Here is a 23011-nt window from a genome sequence, read left to right as displayed (position 1 = left end):
CCCCGGTAGAACCTTCCGCAGGGCACTGGCCACTCCGGGTGTGGCCAATATCCTACCAGATTGGTCCCAACCCCATTGCCCTAAATCATTCTGGTTTTCGGGTGACCGTCCAACAATCTTTATAAGAACAGAATTCCTCTCAAGTTGGTGCACAACCTGTGTCTATCAATGTGTGGATGTGTGTGTCTGAGCAATAAAATTACCACCGTGGATCCGTCTTTGACGAAACCTCGTAAGGTACTGAAATTTTCTGAGGCTATCTGTTAGCTTAAATAGTTCGCATGAAATGTGGCAACAGTGGTGCAACATTCTCGCGTGACAGTTCCACGAAAGCAAGAGACAAGGCAAAAACATATAGGCTCTCTACTTTCGAGCTGCTTGAACGATCACGATCGCAGTAGGCGACTCAGCTGAAAAGTGAAAACAAAAAACAAAACAAAATCACATTTTAGCAGTCAATGAAATTGCATTTTAGTAGACCGGTAAAAGAGAATGTTGTTTTTTTTTGTCGGAGTTCAACTTACCCAATTTAGGGGTAGCTTAAACGCTGAAACTATCCCGATGACTGGACTTCTTTTTTATAAAATCCTATAAACAATTGTATTCAGCTTACTCAGATGGACATTGACATAACATGTTAAGGGGATTCGCTCAATGCTTATATTTATCGAGTTAATTTTCAAAAAGTTCCAAGTGCCATTTGTAAACAAACCCGTTTTTCGATCAGTGCTCGATCAATTTACGAATTGCCAAATTCAAAAACGAACATCTACAGTTTTTTAGGTCCTATAAAAATAAGAAATACAATAGCTTAGGCCGCTGCCAACATTTTTCAAACTTTATGTGCCCCCCCCCCCCTTCCTTCAAAATTGGAATTGGAAAAATCAGGAGGTAAAAAAAATTATTCCAAAAAAACTTCAAAATTTCCATGAAAATAGAAGTCTAATCAACTAAAAACAATCAAAAATGCACTTTTCTGATAATCATACTAAGCATGTTTGAGCTTGTTTAAAAGTTTTGAATTTTGTGAAATTCTAATGTACAGCACCCTAAACAGCAACGAAAAAAAAGCATGAAATTAAATATTCGTGAATACTTTGATATTTTGGAAACTTATGATGGCAAAACAACTGGACAGGTGTATAATGCATTTTAAAACACTTTTTTCTTTAAAATGTTGAAACCATGGCTCGTATTTTAAATTTTTATGGTTTCCTCCCCCCCCCCTCGACTTTGGTCATAGTCGACGGGCATAAACTTCAAAAAATATTTGCAACGGCCTTATAGGACCTTTAAAAAAATTCTAGAATTTCAGAGTTTTTACTATACTATACTATTGTCTTTCATATGATTATAGGACCTATAGAATTGTTGCTCTTTACTTATAAAAACAATGTCAAAAAATAAGTGTCAGAGGTCGTGATGGCTGTTATGACGTATTTCAAACTAACCAGAGATTTGTTTATAGAACCTTATTAAAAAATGTCCAGAATGTAAAGAGTGCGGAATCTGGTCCAAAAATTGAATTAAATTGTTGATATTATTGTTCACAACAAGGTTCACAACTATAAATCTTTATTTTAGCTGCACAAGGACACTTTGTACGACCACAAAGGGTTTAAAATTGATTTTTAAATAAATTTTCAACTGCTTTAAAGCGTTTTGAACTGCTATCAGTGAATAATAAGATGCAGTTTTTTTTTGCAAAAAAAAAAATTGTAAAAATGGTGCAAATCAAAAATGTGTAAAGAAATATAAACGAGTCCTTATTCTGCTAATCATATATGAATTTTTCCTATGCGTAAAATTATATTACTTTATTTACCATTTTTGGTATTCATTTTTTAAATTGTGTTTTAAAATTAAGCTTAAATTGGTGATTTTATTGTTCACAACGATAAAGCTTATTTTTCTGAGTACTATTATCCTTTGTATGACCGCAAAGGATTTAAAATGTAAAATATTGTCGTGATTTTTTTGCATTTAAATTAAAAAAGTTTTAAGAAATGCTTTTTCGTGTTTTACCGTTGTTAATAAAAATGTAAATAGGGCTTTAGGACCCTATTAGCTTACTCAGTTTGTCGGAGTTGATATTTATCTATGTTTCGGTACATTTAAACTAACGTATAAATCTCAGTGACAGTCGACACTTCCAACTTGCTGTCAGATTTCAGATAAATAGAAAAGTGAAAGTTTTGGTATCGAGCAAGTGACGAGTATTTTTTTGAAATTTGATTTTTTCAATATTTTGTTTTACAAGTAATAGTCACAAAATTTTTATTTTGTTTGATTATTATTAACGCACGGAGAATTCTTACCGGCAGGCACATGCCGAGATCCTGTACAATAATGGGTTCGGCATCCACCGGAAGATCCAGCAGCCGTCGATTTCTTTCCTGTCGCGGTAGCATTGACGAATCCAGCCGTTCCTGTCGTTCATGCCGGAGGCTGACTGCGACCGTAGCCTCGCACGAATCTGCTTGTTCAATCCATTCTGGCACCGATAAGGAAGCGGCGCTGGGTGTTGTTTAGGAAGAGAATGACGCCTCCAAGGGCGTCCCAGCCGAAGTGCAATCAAATCAAGGTGAACCTACGAGATAGCTCCAGCTGGATGCCAAACCAGCCGGAGAAACTGCAGAAGTTGAAATCGAGTTTTATTGTTTGTTTTGTAAGTAATATTTAATTATTTGTGAAAATGTACTCACCAGTTTAACCTGCTGCAATACAAACGGATGCATTCCTCCAAACCGAGACGTAACCAAGTACAACCTTATTTGAATGCATCGGAACTAACCGCTTCCGGCTACAAACCTTACGAATTCGTTGCCTTTACCCTGACAACTTCCGGAAAGCCAATCATGCTTTGTTTACAGCAGAATCTGTAAAATAGTTTCAAACTTCTTGAAAAACTGCATTGTTTAGTCTTTATTGGTCTTTTCCTCTCTTTTTGTTTTTGACTAAACCAGCACGGATAGTCTACAAACACTGAAACACTCATCAGATTTGTTTTCAACATAAAAACAAACATTTGACACAAAAACACTTTCATTTACTGCACCGCGCATCAAACAACACCAGCAATCGACTGTTTTGTTTCTGTCTTCCACTTGAGCTGTCATTCTCAAACCAAATCTGAAACTGAAATTTAAACGCTTTTTATGTTTGCATTTCGAAAAATTTACATCAAATGTGCATTTACATGCTTTTTAAATTTTCAAATTAATGATTTGCCAGGAAAAAAATCCATTTCCATGAGATTCGACCATTAAGTTGAATCTCATTTACATGAAGGCACTTTAAATGCAATACAACTGTTTACGATGAATTTCAAAATTACATTGAGCATGTTTACATTAAAAACATGGTTTCAGTGTTGGGTAAATTTACATTTTTTTTCTGTGTACACCGATGAAGAAAAGGACATGTCGTTGTATCGATACATAATGGCTGGGAAGTAGTATCATGAGTTCATGGTTGGGAATGTTCCCGGCATAAGCCGAGCTACCCTTCTAAGGCACATGGACAAACATACAACGGACATTAAAGATGGTAAGAATGTTTGGTTTAATCTTAAACCTTCATTAACTTCCTATTTTTTCAGGGGTGATCGACGCGGTGGGTCTGAAGCGTTACCTGACCGAGAACGGCTATCCGCTGACGGTGATGCTTGCGGAGGATGGGACGAGGGTTACCCCGCGTGCCCAGTACGACGAGTGAACAAACACTTTGACTGGACTAGTAGCTCCGCTTGACCACACGGGACTTCCCAAACGAAACTACTTTGACGCCAGCAATGCGCAGGATATGGCTGACAAGTTGAAAAATTGCCAACTGGCAAGCACTGCATACGTTCAACTAGCAGTACCTCTAGATCCAAATGCGGCCCCGTACGTGCTGTTCTATGGGTACGGACAACAGCTTCGTATGCAGATGTACTCAAGCGTTGGCTTCACACCATCGACTTGCTGAAGAAGCATGGCATCACCGTTTTTGTATAGCTTCAGATGGGGACCCAACTCTCCTGAAGGCAATGCTCAGCATCATGCAATTGGCAGATGTACCGTGTGATGAGCTAGGTGGTAGATTTCTTTGGAAACTTGTTCAGCGCACCTATCTGTACAAAAGATGCTTACAGTGAACAAACTAGCGCGCAAGTTGTTCAATCGCAAACGAGCGTTAATGATTGGTACATCGGTGGCTAGCGTTACCCACCTCGATGCCCTGTTGGATAAGGTTTCGAAGGACAAACACGGTCTCACGTACGGTGATCTTCACCCGACCGACCTCATGAGCTTTCGACCTACGGAAAAGTAATGGAGGAAGCCGTTATCAACCTGTTGGAGGAACATGTGCCTGGTAGCGAGGGCACGGTAGTGCTGCTCCGCTTCATGAGCGCTATATACCGAGCATATACTGATGTATCGTTGGCGCCGATTGAAGCCATCTCAATGCTCTGGTACAGTTAATCTATGGCACAATTGTTGGGTTTAAATTAAACACCGTTTATTTCCACAGGAGGCGTTGTTTTTCATGCGGGCGTGGAGGAACTGGACATTGAAGAATAGAACAAGAGCTTCAATGTGTGACAGCAAACACGTTGCTTGTCTTGAGATAAATGCTCACAGCCTTGTGCTGGCAGCAGAGACTGCCGCGATCGTGGCCGACCGAGAATTCTTAGTGAGGTGTTTCGGCAGTCAGGACGTCGAGGCGACATTCCGGAATCTTCGATCGATGACGACAATGAACCATACCCAGACGAACCTCATTTTCAAAATCGGCGAGCTGCGGCGAGCTCACATGCTGCATCAAATTCAGCACCGTAACCGTATTAAGTTTCGATTCCCTGGTCACACGGGTCCGACCAACGTGTCGTGCTACCGACACTGCCGACGGATGCTGAAATAAAAGCCGCACTAACTAGTGCTGGGAGGGCATCTGAGGTCTTGGGCAAGCTTGGCCTCTTGCAGGCTGAACAATCTTCGAGTTTAGTGTACATGCCCTCGGGGACCGGACTGGGAAGACTTGATCGTTTCCGATAGTGAGTCTGACACGGAGGACCATGAAGACCATGAACCCGGTCAGGAGGTGTATGAAGCTAAGCATCTGTTTTCAAACTTGTCGGGCCAGATCGCGCTGCCTAACAGCACGTCCGATAAGCACATCTACCTGATACGAGATGACCACGGGAAGGTGTTTCACGTTAAGAAGAGTAGTGTAGTGTGGATGCTTACTGCGTCTAAGGTTCAGGAAAAAGCTCGTATGATACGTTACAAACAGCCCATGCCTAACTAGGGCAAGCTAGGTTGATTAGGTTCATAAGTAATACATATTATATAATGTCCGTACTCTTAGAGTGTGCTTTACTATCCTGATGACACTCTGACTATTCAGTCTCCAAGGTGGTGGTTGAATAGTCAGGGGGTGTACCTCTGCCAGGTGTTTGTAGTAGCCTATGTACTGGTTCCTACAAACACCCGGGTTATACAATGAAAAATGTTGCCCCTAAATGTATGCAACCCATGAAATGGAAAAAAGTTTCAAAATTCGTCTAAGTCGGAAATGGGGAAGTGTTCTTGCCTGCGAAGGCACCACTGAGCTGAGGTGAGATGAGTACGTACCCACAGTTGTCTGAGTTGGGGCAGCGTAACGAGTGAGGCTGATGAGCGCGCAAACATGCGTGCGCTTCATATCGTGTACCGTACCCTGTACGGACGCGGCGGAGGATGGGTCGCGGTACATTGACTGAGTCGGTGACCATTTCGGTGGTAAAGTGGTTAAGCGAAATTGGCTTGCGTCGCTAAGCCAAAATTCGCTTATGGGATGCTAAGCAAGTTGGCTTAAGAAGCAAAGTTGGCTTGGCTTGGCATGAATTTTGCTAAGTCCGGGAATGGGATGGTGCCAGTAGAGTCGGGCACGCGGACGGACTTGCGAGAGCGTCATACATATGTCCGTGTGCAAACCTGCGTGCGCTTCATATACGTGTACCGTACACTGTGTACGGACGCGGCGGAGGATGGGTCGCGGTACATTGACTGAGTCGGTGACCATTTCGGTGGTAAAGTGGTTAAGCCAAATTGGCTTGCACGTCGCTAAGCCAAATTCGCTTATGGGATGCTAACCCAAGTAGCAAGAAAAACATCGCTTTTTATTTTTTTGTTGAACAATTGCTGCACAAGCGTTTTTATACGCTAATTATTGAACAAGCGTCATAACAATTGGTAAATTGTTCAAATTTTGATCAAAAAACCATTGTTAAACATGGTTGTGTAACATAAATGCTAAATCTAGCAACGGATTACGAAAGTTCATTTTGAAGTTTATTCTGACTTAAATGAAACATGCTTGTAGAACTCGGAGAGCAAAATGACGTTTGCAAACATGATGTTTCATTTCAGTTTGCTAAACATGATAACATAGATGAATTGACCTTTGGCTTCGGCTGGGATTTCTCGTAAACAAGTTGTTTATGTGTAGTTGCCTTGTGTTTTAAAACCAAAGAACATGTTGACGAAACAAGCACAGATAGTTCTAAAAATAGAAACAGCATGTTCAAAGGAAGTTTTAGCAAACTGTTAGTGAACTTGGTAAAAGCTAGATGACCGCAGACTTCTAATTGACGTTTAAGCCTGCTCATCAATATAACCCCTCGTGGAAAGATGCAGACGCGCGCCCGGACGTGACATTTGGAGTGATCGAGGTTCGATACTTGCCGTGAATTCTTCATCAAAAGGAACCTGAAAATGCAGCCACCGGGGAACCAGCAGCAGAGTAGCAGCAAGCGATGTTGATTAGTACTCAAAATTGAAAAAAAATCTCCAAGCATAATAATGAAATTGAATGATTTTTTTTGGTTGATATTTTTTATTATTCATCGTATCCCTGTAAAAACTGATAAATCACAAAACTAGTAGTTAAAGTATTGTAAGTGACATTACTCACAAATAAAGTTTAAAATAAAATATATTTAAAGCGAAAACTTGGGACGTATGTTATGAAAAGCCTCTTTAAATTTCTTGTCTGCCACGATATGTTCTTGGACGGTTCTCAAAAGGTTTTCCTAACTTGCTGAATCTTAAAAGGCAGGATGTTGTTAAACGGTTCTAACAACGTTCACCTGACCAATTCAGAATCTTATAGTCAAGATTCTTATGACATGTTAACAAACGTTCTCTATGCAAGGATGATTTGCATTTGCAAAACTAACTTAAACCACGCACATTTCTGACGGATGAAGAGATGTTCAACAACAGAAAAACGTGCGCTTTTTCCAGCGTTCAAGAGTCCTTAGGGACGTTGGGAAAACATAGTAAACGAGTTCAACAAGCAGTTCGGAAATCTCTTGGCGAATAAAGTGTGCTACTTGGGAAGCCAAGTTGGCTTAAGAAGCAAAGTTGGCTTGGCTTGGGCATGTGAATTTTGCTAAGTCCGGGGAATGGGATGGTGCCAGTAGAGTCGGGCACGCGGACGTACTTGCGAGAGCGTCATACATATGTCCCGTGTGCAAACCTGCGTGCGCTTCATATACGTGTACCGTACACTGTGTACGGACGCGGCGGCGGATGGGTCGCGGTACATTGACTGAGTCGGTGACGATTTCGGTGGTAAGCCAAGTACACTTAAGGGACGCTAAGCCAAGTTGGCTTAAAAGGTTAAGCCAATTTGGCTTACACATCGTTAAGCCAAGTTGGCTTAAGTGGTTAAACCAAGTACACTTAAGGATGATAAGCCAAGTTGGCTTAAGAAGCAAAGTTGGCTTGGATTGAACATGTGTCCACAGTACAAGTAGAAAACGCATGCGGCTTCAAGTGATCATGACCAGCGTACGCCCCGTATATGCCTGCCCAAGTAGCATCGCGAAACATGTTTCAAATTGCTAAGTCAAACTTTGTTATATCAGGGCGTAAAAAGTTACATTTGTTACAACCATTTGGATTTTGTGGGTGACACTTATTGACAACTAATTTGAAACAAAATATAATGAGTGTCTTTGACCTTCTCCTTGCCTTCTGGGAAACTGAAAAAGCATGAGTTGTAACATATTTTATTATCATTAAGTTATTTTTGTAACAACTTGACAACTTTCCGATTGTTTTTATTTAGTTAGAACTATGTTGTGAATATGTAGCGGTAACATTCATTAGCCAAACAAATTTACGTAATGTGTTTCGGTCAACCGAACCCACTCTCCCCTTCGATGATGAACACCCCTGGGCAGGTTGACAGTTCGTTGGCGCGTGATTGAGCGCGCGATAAAAAAGTGTAAACAAGGAGTCTTTTGGAAACACGCTAAGCGATCGGACGAATAAAGGAAGGAGTTGTTAGTTTTAATCCGTCGTGTTTCATTTCCGGCCGTCCAACCGGTCCTCACCTTTACATTTGGTCCTTCTAGTCCGGATAGTTTTGGAACCGGTGAACATGGATAAATTGGAACGGGTTCGAAACGCGCAACTTGCGCTGGTGAAACGGGAGCTACTGGCAGCCGAAGCGCTTGGCGAACGGAAGGCGTCCTTCGTCGAAGCGACGGATCGGCTGGAACAGCTCAAAGCGCTCGCCGGGAAGTTCCGGCAGACACAGGACAACATTGAGCAGGAACAGGAGAATCCTGATACCGTTGCCTCAGTGCATGACCACCGGGAGGAATTTAATCAGGCGTATTATCCAGCGAGGAACCTCTTGGAGAAGTACATCGCGGACAACAATCCGGAAGAAACTGGTTCTTCGGCATGTGGTCGCACGGTGGTTGACGGAAACTACAGTGAGTTGCGCGAAGCAATGCGATTATTGATTATTACTCAGCGTGAGATGATGGAGAACCAGCGATTGGCGCACGTAGCAGAGGATCACGTACCGGAAGTGCGACTTCCGCCGATTAACGTGCCGATGTTCAACGGAGAACGGAAGAATTGGATTTCCTTCAAGAACATCTATGTGACGACAATTCATAACCGGACCGACTTGGAAGCTTCGCTGAAAATGAAATATTTGGTTTCATATGTAGACGGGTACGCGAAGCTCCTGGTCAACTCGTATCCTATCTCCGATGCCCACTACGAGGAGGCTTGGGCTGCGCTCACGGACTACTACGACAAGAAAAAGTTCACAGTGTTCTCCCTTGTCCGGGAGTTCGTGGATCAACCGGAAGTCATGAAAGCATCTACTGGCGGACTTCGCAAGCTTGTCACGACATCTGATGAGGTGCTACGTCAACTCAACGTTCTGGGAGATGAGTTCAACGCACGGGATCCGTGGCTCATCCATCTGTTGCTGAACAAACTGGACGAAGAGACGCGCTTGTTGTGGGCACAACAGATTGTTCATGTGGAAAATCCTTCTGTGGACGACTTTCTGAAGTTTTTGAACAGCAGATGCGATGCCCTAGAGACGTGCGCGGCATTTTCGATGAAGGCGACTCCTCAAGTGACAAAGACGGAAATAGAGATGCAAGCAGTGAACAACAAAACAGTGCAGTCGCTACACTTGGCGATAGCAGCAGAAAAGTGCGCGAAATGTTCTAAGGAACATCCGGTCTATCGATGATGAGTTCAGAAGATGGACATAAAATGCAAACGGAAACTAGTGATGCAGGCGAGATTGTGCTATAACTGTTTGGGGCCATCCCACATGGCCAAGAGATGCAATTCAAAGTCAGTGTGCCGCACCGTGGGCTGCGGGCAACGGCATCATTCGCTGTTATGTCCACAGAGGAAACTGCAGAAACAATTCATCACGCCCATCCCGAAACCAAGCTCCCAACCACCACGGTCGACGGATGTACAGATTCCTGTGGAGGTGCCGCGGAAGGCACTGGTTTTGCCTACTGCAGTTATCCGCATTCGCAAAAACGACGGTAGTCTTCTCCCAGTTCGGACCCTGATCGATTCCGGCTCCGAAGCATCCTTGATCTCGGAGACTTGTTTCAACAAACTCGGACTCCCTCGATCGAACGATAAGATTGAAGTCACTGGCATGGGCAATCAGGCAGCCGGAACCGCAAACGGATTGGTGAAGCTCGTGATTTCAAACCGGTTTTCAGACGCAGCAGTTCTACAAACAAGCGCCTTCGTTGTTGGGAACCTTACCACAGCACTACCGACACAGCAGTGTGAGATGCATCCGAAACTCTTGAACAAGCAGTTAAAGGGTTCTCTTGCTGATCCGGCGTACCATCGGCCGGGAGCCATCGACTTAATTTTGGGAGCAGACGCCTTTCTTGCCCTTCTCAAACCAGGGCAAGTCAAAGACAACGACGGTGTTCCAGTGGCACAGAACACCATCTTCGGATGGGTTACTTCCGGGAATCAAGCGATCATCACGCGAAGAATCCAAACTCACCACTCAATCGTAAATCTTCACACAGCACTGCGGCCGGAGCTGCCATCGCAAATGGAAAAGCTGTTATCGAATTCGATAGGAGCTGGCCGGACGTCACCAGTACAGCAATGCGGTCGGTGTGCCGGGTCTACCTAGGAGATCGGTTGAGGCATTGCTGCCTCAAGGTGGGGGAGTATGTTTCGGTCAACCGAACCCACTCTCCCCTTCGATGATGAACACCCCTGGGCAGGTTGACAGTTCGTTGGCGCGTGATTGAGCGCGCGATAAAAAAGTGTAAACAAGGAGTCTTTTGGAAACACGCTAAGCGATCGGACGAATAAAGGAAGGAGTTGTTAGTTTTAATCCGTCGTGTTTCATTTCCGGCCGTCCAACCGGTCCTCACCTTTACATAATGCGTGATTGTTTTGATTCATTTAGTTTATGTCCGTCCGTCTTTGAAGAAAAGGAAAGGTTCATAATCGCTTTCGAATTCCGAAATCTGGCATAAGAACCAGCGAAATGTAGCGAAACTGGTAAACATAAATACAGACCCCATTGAACAGCATACAGAAACCAAAACCTTCAATGACTAGCGGATGGATTCATCCCAACCCCTGATTCAGCCTGACGTCTGCAATAGATTCCGACAACGATGCATTGCAAAATTAGTCTGACGATTACGAGCCTGCATATTTCCCTCAAACCTAACTCAGAGAAGATCTCCAGAATTGGGGGATCGACCACCGGAACATAAAAAAGTGTTTTTATACGTTTTTGTGCCCAACAATGCGCTTTCAAAAGACCTACAATCCAAAGTGTCTAGCGGATTTACTGGCGAAAGCTGCGTGATAGTCATTTCCGGTCGGCAATTCTTTCTTTTTTTCAGTCTGCACGACACAAATCATTTTTAATCTAACGAAAACATGAACTGCTCAACACAACTAACCCAAAACGTTTGGCATGTTGACACTTCCCGCTACAGACGGACAAAATGTGAACACTTGTTTGCAACATAACAAAACATTTGTTGAGATGCTCCAAAAACCAGGAAGGTGCTGTGTCCTATCCCTCGTCTAGGCCAGACCAAAATCCATGATAAAGCTGTCAGACCAAATCTGTCAGACCAAGACTGTCAGACCAAAGAGCAAAGAGTAAACAATCTTGGTCTTCGACGTAGGTGCACACAAATCAAGAAAAGAAAATTTGAAAAAGAATTTGATTTTTCCAATTCAATGACTGGGTTTGGACTGCAAAATTTAATTTACGTCAGAAAATGATTAAACAGTGCGGCGTCCTATACACCGACAATTAAGTATGCAGTTAAAAGCCTTATTCATCCACTTTAATTTTTGATCGCGTTTTCGGTTTACACCTGAAAAATCTTGAAATTATTTATACGGATTTGTGATTCCTCTCTTTCCATCATTCCCTTGCCAAAAACATTATCTCAACAAAATGCAGCAAACTGAAACTTGGCAAAAATGTCAAACAGCAGGGTCGTATCAAGGGTCGTGTTAAGATGTACGATAATGATTTTGTCATGCAATCCGAATGTTTTTTACTTTGAAATACTGTAGAAAATACTTTTAGTATGAAGTCTTCATAATTTTCGGAATTTAAAGATACACAGACTAATAATGATCAAAAATATGTCTCTGAAGGTTTAATTGGTTTAAAATTGGTTGAATATATTTAATTATTTCTAATCTAATTGTAAATACTTTCAATTCAAAATTTCTTTGTGCATAGAAAATATAATCGATTAATTAAATGTGTCTGTTTAGATAGACAATTATTTTGCTATATTTTTTTTAAATTGATGCCTCGATTTGACCCTGTTTTCGATGGAGACCATGCTGTTTCTTTCATTCTTGTAATTTTTTGATGATTACAAATTAAATTGTATCAGAACTATGCAATTAAACTGATTAAGTTTGGTTTGAAATGAATTACATTATTCAATGCTTGAGGTTTTCTTCTGACTATCTGACGTATTTATAGATTAAAAATCATTAGCATTTATTTTGCAGCAATTTGAAATATTTTTCAAGGCAAAATATCCTTAAAAAATAAGGCCCGTAAAAAAATTTAAAGCATAATTAAATTTCGTTCGAAGAAAGTTAATTCGCAGTTGAATCAGATGTTTAATGACCATTATAACTACCATAATAAGATACTGTTCCGAAGAAGGAATGAAAACCATTTTCGAACTTGTAATTTTTTTTTCATCATCAGCAAAAACATAATTGAGACATCAATATTCCTAAATATGTTTTGCATTTGTTGAGGGGCAGAAATATCTGACAGAATAACTTAACTTCAAGTAAACACTGAAATCAACGTGTTAACATAAAATTGCTGCAACTTAAACATAACATACCTGGTACAACTTTACAAAATTTCTTATTTTGACAACTTAATCGAAACATTTTGACAACATTTTTTCAACAAATTTCTTAACTTGAAAGATGTTTCAAATCAGCTTCCAAATTGCGCTTTTTCAGTCACGCCAAAGGTTACACATTAGTCGTATCTACTCATTTTGTTTGTTTCAAACTTGTCTGGATTAAGCATCGGTGACAAATAATGTTACTTGGGTGGTGTACGCGGATGATCTCTGGTATCGGCATCCACCTTTAGGCAAAGTTAATTTAATGGTAGGCGAAGTTCGCCTACATAGAGAAAAAAGTTTGCCTCAAGTAGGAAATTTGACTAAGTCTGGGAACGGTACAAGTGGGCAACGCATGCAGCGTCAAGTGCGCAGACCATCCACCTCTCGGTATGTACCGTCTAAGTAATGGGGACAGTGATGGTGGCAGTATGCATCGTCGAGTGCGCATGACCAGCGTACCAGCGTACGCCCCATATACACTGACCGGTGTACGCCGATGAGCTTAGGTCAAAAAAGAAGAAGAAGGAAAAAATAAAAGAAGAAGAATGAAAAAAATCAAAAACAGGTTAAAAAAATATTCGGTTGATGAGTCGGGCCCACCATATACGCATACCGTTCTTGGTGCAATTTTACACGGACAAGATCCAGGGTCGCGAAATGCGAGAGAGTCGGCCCTTGTAGTAGCGGGGATGAACTCGGGGCTGGGGGTACGGGACTTTCGTTCAACACCGATGCATACGTCCGCGGACATGATGTCCCGATTTGCCCCGACTTGTGATGCAGGCGGTTGGAGATCATTTTTTTTGCATACAAATTTTAAGTCGTCTTTTGGGGAACGCTCTGCTTTCTCGTACTTATGGGGAGTCAAGTTTGGTAATGGAGGCCCTTCATGAGCGTATATGAAAACTCCATCATTGAACCGGGATCGTCATACGCGGTTTTACGGGAGGTGCGCACTCGAAGATACATACACGTATCTACCACCGAGACCGCGAGCCAACCGTAGACCGGTGCCCCGTATGAGCGCAGGGCCGCAGAGAGGACCCGACGAAGGTGGGCGAGAGGAGATAGGGACGGAGACGGAGAGAGGAATCGGATACGGGTTCGGCTGTTCGGCGGGAGCGCACGAAAGTGTACGAACGCCCGAACAGAGAGCGTACGTCCACTGAGACTACCTGACTGTAGAGGGTACGGACACGACGGGAAAAGGAATCGGAGAGAGGTACGGCTGTTCGGCGGGAGCGCACGAGAGAGTGTACGCGAACGCCCGAACAGAGAGGTGAGGTGAGGTGTGAGCGAGACCGTGTTGTTAACATGGACGTAATAGGTCAGTCAGCGATCGTATCGTGTATTACGTGTGACTAGTACGAACGAATGGGAACCTATTTGGGAACCTCCAGTACGAGGGTATCGAACCGTGGCTTTGAATGAGGTGCAATGCATTGGGATGACATTTGACTACATTTGGTTGACATTCGGGTGGCATCCGATGTGGTGAGACACCCTTGGGTTTTGCGAAAAATGACGAAAATTGCCATTTTCGAACTTCCTAGCACGATGTAGGTCACCCTAATGGCCAAACAAAAAAATACGGGTCTAATTATTTTGGCCAAGGAACCCCGAGAAAATTTTGAGCCCGATCGGAGAACTTTTTTTCGGTTTAGGCTCTTTTGAAATGGAATTGCTGATATACGAGTAGAGTGCCGAGTGCGAGTAGAGTGCCCAGATTATGGGACTTCTTCCAAAACCTCGCTCCACAAGCTGATTATTGTTCTTTGTTCCTTGCTAGAACTCTTGGCCAAATATGAGCAAAATCGGTAAACATTTACCCATTGATACTCGGGGGTGAAGTTTGTATGGAAAAAATCGGGAAAATGTATTTAAAAAAAAACGTTACTGAATCCACCCTTAGGTGGTTGGTGCCTTCCTCACATTTAAAAGGTAATGCTATCCAAAATAGGGCGGACCTTTAAGTGTTCTATCAATTTGACTCATTATTCATTCATTCATTCAGATTGGGTAGTCAGATCTTCATATTTCAGGGCACTTATGTGCTGACAACTTATGATAGAGTAGTCAAATCTCCAATTCAATTTGTGCCCGTTGGAAAGGCTTTTTAATTACCTATCCAAAGATAGGTCGCATGATATATTTGGACAACGTTTTCATCAAAATATCTGAGATCTGGCCTCCAAAAGTGTATAAATAACACTTAAGTGCTTATAACTTTTGATAGGGTTGGCAGATCTTTAATATTTTGAACACGTTGGAAAGGTCTTTCGATTACCTACCCAACGACAGGTCGCATGATAGTTCCGGACAACGTTTTCATCATGATATCTGAGATCCGGCTTCCAAAAAGTACATAAATAACACTTAAGTGCTAATAACTTTTGATAGGGCTGTCAGACCTTCAATGTCTTGGACGCGTTGGAAAGATCTTTTAAATACCTTTCTAAAAATGTATAACATGCTGGGTTTTCTTACAAAAACCACCCTTTTTACAATCTTCCGGACCTTTGTTAAAATCGTTTTTCAGCATAACTTTTGAAGTACTTAACTAAACTGCATAATTTTTAAAAGCGACCCAAGACGGATCGAATGACGCCAAAACGGACAAAATCGGCTAAGCCAATGTTGAGATAATCGAGTGAAAATTTTTTGATCAACATCCCACCACACACACAGACATTTGCTCAGAATTTGATTCTGAGTCGATAGGTATACATTAGCCTGTCCCAGTTTGAGGTCATGTCGAGAAATTTCAGGTGTTCACTTCTTAAATGATTTTTTTTTTTGAATTAAATATACTTTATTGAATCTTTCTTATAATAATTACATTTGGTTTACATAATAAGTGGTCAGCTGTGGCTCTTCAGCTTTAGTTTGCTTTTCGTGATTTAAACACTGTTCATTTTCATAACTTTAAAAGTATATGATTTATCATTTTTGTAACACTAGGTACAACGAGGAAAAAAATTGTTAAGAAAACATAACCTAACCTAAAACTAACTTAAACTTACAATAAACTAAACCAATCCTTGAATCAAGGGGTATTCAGAAATAGCACATTTTTCCCTGAATTTCAAACACTTTTCTTGGTTCTTCTGATCCAACATTTTACTTCTGCTAATTCATGCACCTCACTTGATCTTGTCCAGCCAGGAACATTCAAAACCATTTTGAGTACCTTGTTTTGGACACGCTGGAGCTTCAATTTATGAGTTCTAGCGCAACACTCCCAAACAGGTACTGCATACTCAATAACGGGGTAAATTATTTGTTTGTAAACTGCTAGCTTATTTTTCAAAGATAGCTTTGATTTTCTGTTAATTAAAGGATACAAACACCTGATGAGAATGCTGCACTTGTTCAATATTTTATCTACATGCTGCCGAAACAATAGTTTCGAGTCAAGTATGAGACCTAAATAGACAACTTCCTTTGACCAGGGTATTGAAACATCATTCATTTTAATCAAAACATCATCCTTTGGGACAAATCGGGACGATTTGGAAAGTGGAAAAATGATGGTTTGAGTTTTGGCTGCATTTATGCGAATTTTCCAGTCGCCAAAGTATTCGGAAAGAACGTCAAGACCCTTCTGAAGACGGCCAACTAAATATCTGGTTATTTTACCCTTATAAATAACGGCAGTGTCATCAGCAAAAAGTGACAACACACCATTACAGGAAGAGTAGGCAAGTCAGATGTAAAAATATTGTACAGAAGTGGGCCAAGAATACTTCCTTGGGGAACCCCAGCATCAATGTTGAATAATCCAGAAGCAATCCCATTCAGAAAAACCCTGAACGATCTCTCCGAAAGATAGTGCTGGATAATTTTGATAAGATACATTGGAAAACCGTACAAATACAGTTTATGTATCAAACCATCATGCCAAACATTGTCAAAAGCCTTCTCAACATCCAACAAAGCCATAGCAGTTGATTTAGACTGAGCAGTATTATGCCCCTTTCGGAAGCCAAACTGCTCATTCAAAATTATATTATTATCATTGGCAAAATCCAAAAGCCTTGAATAGATGACTTTCTCAAAGAGTTTGGACAGACTACTCAAAAGACTAATGGGACGATAACTTGTTGGCGATGTTGGATCTTTCTGAGGCTTCAAAATTGGTATGACTTTGCCCAGCTTCTAATTGGTGGGGAAGTAACCAAGTTGCAAACATTTATTGAAAATATTGGCTAGATGTTGAAAGAACTGATCACTCTGTTTTTCAACACCAGATTAAAATGTTATCAAAGCCAGGAGCTTTCATATTTTTCATTTGTTTTACTGCAATTTTGACTTCCTCACCAGAAACATGGGAATCTGCAGGAAATTCAAAGGTAGAGTCATTGATTGTTGAAATACTATTGGCAACTGATGTTTCTTTACGGCTAGTCATGGAAGCGCCAAGATTATGAGAACTAACAAAATGAAGCCCAAGTGCATTTGCCTTTTCCTCGGATGTAATCAAACGAGAATCCTCAACAATAAGAGGAGGAATAGGCTTTGGTTTGTTTTTAAGAACTTTTGAAAGTTTCCAAAATGGTTTTGAATAATTCCCAAGCTGGCTTACATGTTTTGAAAATTCTTGATTTATTGATTAACTGAAATCTTTTTGTCGTAGTCCCCAGTCCGTTGATATTGTCTCCTATAAACATTCCTAAGTCTAATCAAGTGTTTAGTATCTACGTCAATATCAGTTACCTTAAAATTAACAGGAACCTCCCGAACGTTGGCAGCCTCTGCTTGGTTGATAGCCTGCTGGATCACATCCAGCGAACGATCAATATCAGCAGAAGTTTCAGGATGTTGATCATAGTCGATGTTGCTGTCTACCACTTGCTGAAACTGCTGCCAGTCAACGTTGCGGTAATCTTTCCGGGTTGGTTGCCGCTGCGGAGTAACGGAAGCTCCAACCTCCACAACCACCGGATAGTGATCAGAACTCAACTCTTCAAACACCTCAGGATGAGCCACGTTCTCAGCCATATTGGTAATGAAGAAGTCGATGATTGAGTGATTCCCAGACCGGGCCACCCTCGTTGGACGATCAGGACTCACAACGTTGTAGTATCCGTTTTGCAGGTCGTTGTGCAGAATCACTCCGTTCCGATTCCTCCTGCTGTTGCCCCTAACTTCATGCTTCGCGTTGAGGTCACCAGCGATGATGTACTTTGCGCTCCGCCGTGTCAGCTTCTGAATATCGCCCTTCAGTTTTGCTGCTGAACCATCTCTGGAATTCACCTGACGTGGGCAGTATGCAGCAATGAAGAGTACTGGGCCAACCGAAGTGGGAATTTCCACCCCAACAGCCTCGATGATGTCCAGCTTGAAGTGTGGCAGCCGGCGTGGCTTGAGATCACGATGAACAGCGACAAGCACACCTCCTCCTTCAGAGGTGGTCCTATCGAGCTGCGTCGCGATCTTGTAGTTTTGCAAATAAACTTTTTCACCGGGCTTCAGATGAGTTTCCGTGATGGCAGCTACGTCGATCTCCTTCTCGCAAAGAAAATCCACCAGCTCTAAGTTCTTCCTCCTAATGGAGCAAGCGTTCCAATTCAGCAGCTTGAGGGACCTACGATCCATACTGGATGACGAACGAGGTCAGCACTTCAATCTGCTGGGTCTTGGTTTTGCATCCACGCAGTGCAGCGGACATCTGTTTGAAAATATTGAGGAGTTCGGTTGAGGTGTAAAGATCATTACCATTTTCCTCAACTGCTGGTTCTTGGGTTGGTCTTGGCTCCTGGCTGAAGCCCGGTGGTGACGGTCTCGGCTCCTGGCTGGAACCCGGCCGCGGATGATTCATCTCAGCTCTCTTCCTGGGATCCAACGGCAACGGTGCCAAGTTCGGGACCTGGTGTCGCGGTTGAAGAGGTGGAAAATTTTGCTCCACCAGGGCTGGAGGAGTTCTTCGACGCTGAGGCTGATTCTTCGTCGATGCTTGCTGCCGAATTTTCACGAACTCAGCTCTCTTAGGGCACTTTCGGTCGGTTGACGAGTGCTCACCGTTGCAGTTGAGGCACTTCACCAGCGAATCTTGGATGCACTGGGATGTGATGTGCGCATCGGTACCACATTTGGCGCAACGACGCTTTAGGTGGCAGTTCTTACCTCCGTGCCCGAAGCCCAGGCAGTTGTAGCATTGTGTGACGTCACAGTGCACTGGTCGGTATCGCTCCCACGACACGATAATGTTGAAAACCGCTCGGATTGCCTTCAGCTCAGGAAGCGTCGTCGATCCCTTAGCCAAATGCAGCAGGTAGAGCTGGTCACGATACTTGATGTCTTTGTTGCGTTGGCTCATTTTGTGCACGGCCAACACATCCAGTTTCAAAACTTTTAGCTCGGCAGCCAATTCCTCCACTGGCATGTCGTACAGACCTCTGACGACGATTTTGTACGGCTTATCCATGGCGACATCATGGGTAAAGTACTCCGCCTCGTTTTCGGTCAAGTAATCCTTGACCAGTTGATAGTGCTGCCTGGATTGCACCAGCACCTTAAATCCGTCCTGACACAGACGAATGTTGCCTAGGACTTTCCCAGACTTGATGAGTTCAACCAGCCCCGCACGAAAGTCGATCGTTGCTGCTGATTGCCTCACATAAATAGGAGGCAGTTTCTCCTTTCGCTGTTTCACTTCATTCTCCTTTGCTTCCGCTACCTGGTCCTCGTCAGGCAGTCCAGCAAACTTGTTGTTCTTCAATAGCTGCTCCTCGTGCGACGAAGAGTTCTCCTCCTCCTCATCCATCGGTACAGTACCGTCGCTCTTTTTCGTCTTTTTGCTGTTCGATGTCACTTCCAAAAGCACCTTCCTTTTGGAAATCCCCGGTTTTTGGCCATCAGTTGAGGCCTCAACCTTCCTTTGGAAATTCCCACTTTTTGCCTGCTTGAGCCGCAGGTAGGGCAATATTGCCGGCGTTTTGCGCCGGGACGCGACGAGTCATGTTGATTCAGACAACCTTCACCAACGAATGCTCAGATAACAATGATTAAATGATAGATTATGATGTTAGGAACAATGTTTTCTTAGACAAGAAAAAATAATAAAATACTTTCTCGCACCCCCTAGTCAATTTACTGAAAAAAGTCACTTTTTTGAACAAATTTTCTAAAATCGCTTGGAATCAATACAAAAACTATTTCGATCAGTGTATTATCTTCAAACGATAGGTTTTTGTCCATAAATTAAAATGCACTATCAATATTGGACCAAAACCTAAGTTTTTGGATTCTTCCAGGCGGATTTATGTCAAAAAATCGCATTTTTCGAAACTTTTTTCAGAAATGCTCATTTAATTTAGGGTAGCCTATTTTTCCCAGTAAAACCAATACATGCAGCTTGTAGTTCATAATTTCATGGCGAACATTTTTCCCTCTGAGAAAATGCAATTTCAACACTTCAGAGCTGAGATATTTGAGTTTTAGTGAGAAAAAAAGTGCCAATTTTCAAAATTTCTCAGAATTCAGAAGCAAGGCCTACTAATTACACGATGTTGCAACACAGCAAAAAATCCGATGGTAAAATCGCATGCAAAAGCATGCACATCACCTTTGTGAAAAAAATCACTTAAAATTACATCTATGAATGTACTCAAAAAATCGTGTAATATTACACAATGCCCATTTTGAGCTCAGGGATAGATATCGAATTGGTCATTCTGCTAGAAATGTCAATCTAAACATAAACAAAGTTTTTTTTTAAATCTGATTTATGGCAAGTCACTTGTTTGTCTATTCCGGTGGCGATCAAAAACTAGCTGCAGCCAAGGTTGCTGGTCGTTATTATCTACTGCTATCGGAACTGGATTCTTTCTCGACTGCTTAAAAGTATATTTTGTGCTGATTGAGATATCAATTCACAAAAAACTCACTCTTAGAGGATTTCCGGCTGTGATGATCGATGAGTGCGGCCGCCAGCGGGACACTTCCGGTCGTAGATCCGGCAGGGCTGTGGGTCTGAAAATGCGGGCCGTAAACTCCTCGAAGATGTGCTCCACGTAACTGCAAAGTAAAACAAAGATCTATAATCCGCTTGTCGAAGTGGTGTAAGTACGGTGCAATTTAGCCACCACCCTACCGCGGACAACCGCCCGTTGTACGACATCAGCTCGACCTCCCAACCTAGCGATACAAACATCTCGTACGTGATGCTGCCGCAAGAATTCATCAGGATGCTGTTCTTGTCTTCTTGCCCATTGGCCACATAAATTACGGTTTTGTGCATTTCGCGACACTTTTGGTTGTCCAGGTTGCGCAGCTCTTGGAGCAGTTTGTCGGTTCGCTGCAGCAGATGCGTCCGCTTGCGTCGTTCCCAGCCTGCCAGGCCTTCTGGAGGATGTGTTGTGTTTGCTGGCGGCGAGCGGTTCGCTGGACCAAACGTGACCGGGGGAGCGTTGTCGTCGTTGAAGAACCTGTACCCAACGGAACCACCGAAATAGTAAGCTGGGGATTCTCCTAGAAGTCACACAACGCCGGCGTTCTGTTTCCAGTGCGCGTTGGTTCAAAATGATCGAAGTTTGATTTTCCTGATGTGGTCCCAACGGAGACAGTCCGGCAGTGTTCAGCAGGAAACCGTTAACTTTCATATATTTTGGACTAGTGTACACGATGTGTTGCGGCAGGTCGTCCTACTGGTTCAAATCTGGGGCGGGATCATTCGCCACTGGCAGCTGATGGACCTTCCTAAGAGTGTGTCGAACGAGCGCGATTGCTAGTCCCACCGTGGACATCATGGGATCGATGGAAGCGACAGCCCCGGCAAACATCCGGTTCGAACCGCCTCCCGTGCGGATTTAGAATGTCGAGTTGTGTTTGTCCACGAACGGCGAGCTGGCTTTTGCGAACCGGTTAATGTCCTCGGCAACAGGCGTTGATTCCCGGTACAGAACAAGCGTTCCCGATCTTCATCAATCTTAGCCAGCTCTTGGCCGTGCTTTTGCCCCAGCACCAGCCTGTCCTTACTCATTTACTCCGGATCCGCAAGATAACCCCTATTCTTCGTGTCCGTATAGTAATCGCGATCGATCACCTGCGGTGGCACATCCTCCTCGGAATCGGAACGCTCGTTTTGAACCACTTGCGGGGATTCACCACCGCAAACAAACTGTGCGAATCGTAATAGGCGGTCCGGATGACACCACTGTTGCGATCGATGGTCGCAATGACCAGTTCCGGCGCATGCTGGACTATGATGTTGAGCTTAGATCGGAACTTATCTGCTCCCTCTTCCGTCAGCTAGACACCGTGATGCAACTAGTCCGGCCGAATCTGGAACAGGCCCGTCTTGTAAATCTTGGTCAAATCAATCGGCCCGCTTGCGGTTATCAGCTTCTGCAGCTGGTGCAACTGATCGGTGGATATTTTCGCTTCAGGTGGTGGCTCTTGTAGTACGGTTCGTAGCAAAATCGCAAGTAAAACGAAGTGTTTCCGCTAGCCCAGCCTTAGTTCTGACGTTGGGCGGAACTTATTTCCCGAATCGTGAATTTCTCCGCCGTGTTGTTCTTTTTTTTCGGCACGCTCTACCAAATGGTTTGCTTCGATTGGTGATATGCTCTCGATCAGAATGTCACCGATCTGTCTTAATGGCCACTCAGCAGAAGACCCTGTAGTAAAAAACAATTCATTTGCAAAATGTCAATCCTTGCTACAAACCAACTTACCTGTGGCCGGAACCTGTGATGCCACCCGCACGGCACCCATCCGGAAAGACTTCGGCATTTAATGCAACGAAGATGACGACGACAGGATAGTTCTAGGAGGCGCCCGAGGACTGAAAAAAAACATTTTACACTGATGAGATGGCTGGAAAGTTTCAAAACAACGGAGGTCCTTTAAGCAGTGAAAACACTTACCTGTACACCAGGGTGAACATTCCCGTTCCGGTCCGTTCCGAGATTGAATATTGGCCTCTCTAGCGATCGTTTTTCAAAAAATAATTTAATGCATCATTTAGATGTTTTGACTAAAATCTTTTGCGTTCTCGACTGTTTTGACATTTTGACAGCTGCTTCGCAAACAACACGGGAAAGTAATATTGAACAGAAATGTGTTTAATATTACACATTTTGGGTGTAAATGGTGTTAGGAAAATTGAGCAGAGGGGTTCAATGCAAACTGCTTAATATTACACAAAAATAATTACACAACCCCTTTTTACATGCAGGCATTTTACTACCTTTTTTGCTGTGAAGCATGTGTCGCAAAGGTCAGGGTATGCTTTCTTTATAGTAATTTTGGCCGCTGAATCCGAATCTGAAATCAAATTTCGTGTAAACAGTGATGTTTTGGAGC

General features: G+C 42.9%; 1 protein-coding gene, 1 long non-coding RNA gene and 1 pseudogene across 2 annotated transcripts in view; 1 reads left to right on the top strand and 2 right to left on the bottom strand.

The window, feature by feature from the left end:
* LOC6045520 (cytochrome P450 315a1, mitochondrial) overlaps positions 1-23011 on the bottom strand; it is a 93339-nt gene that overhangs the window by 17822 nt on the left and 52506 nt on the right. The window lies entirely within an intron of this gene.
* LOC119765497 lies at positions 2144-2751 on the top strand. The gene is made up of 2 exons (XR_005276777.1): positions 2144-2259; positions 2325-2751. It is a non-coding gene; the product is annotated as an uncharacterized LOC119765497 (long non-coding RNA).
* On the bottom strand, positions 20942-22906 carry LOC119765494 (annotated as a pseudogene).

This window comes from Culex quinquefasciatus, chromosome 1 (assembly GCF_015732765.1).
Source record: "Culex quinquefasciatus strain JHB chromosome 1, VPISU_Cqui_1.0_pri_paternal, whole genome shotgun sequence".
Lineage (NCBI taxonomy): Eukaryota > Metazoa > Arthropoda > Insecta > Diptera > Culicidae > Culex > Culex quinquefasciatus.
The sequence above is the reverse complement of the archived record's forward strand: the minus strand, read 5'-3'. Positions and strand labels throughout refer to the sequence as shown.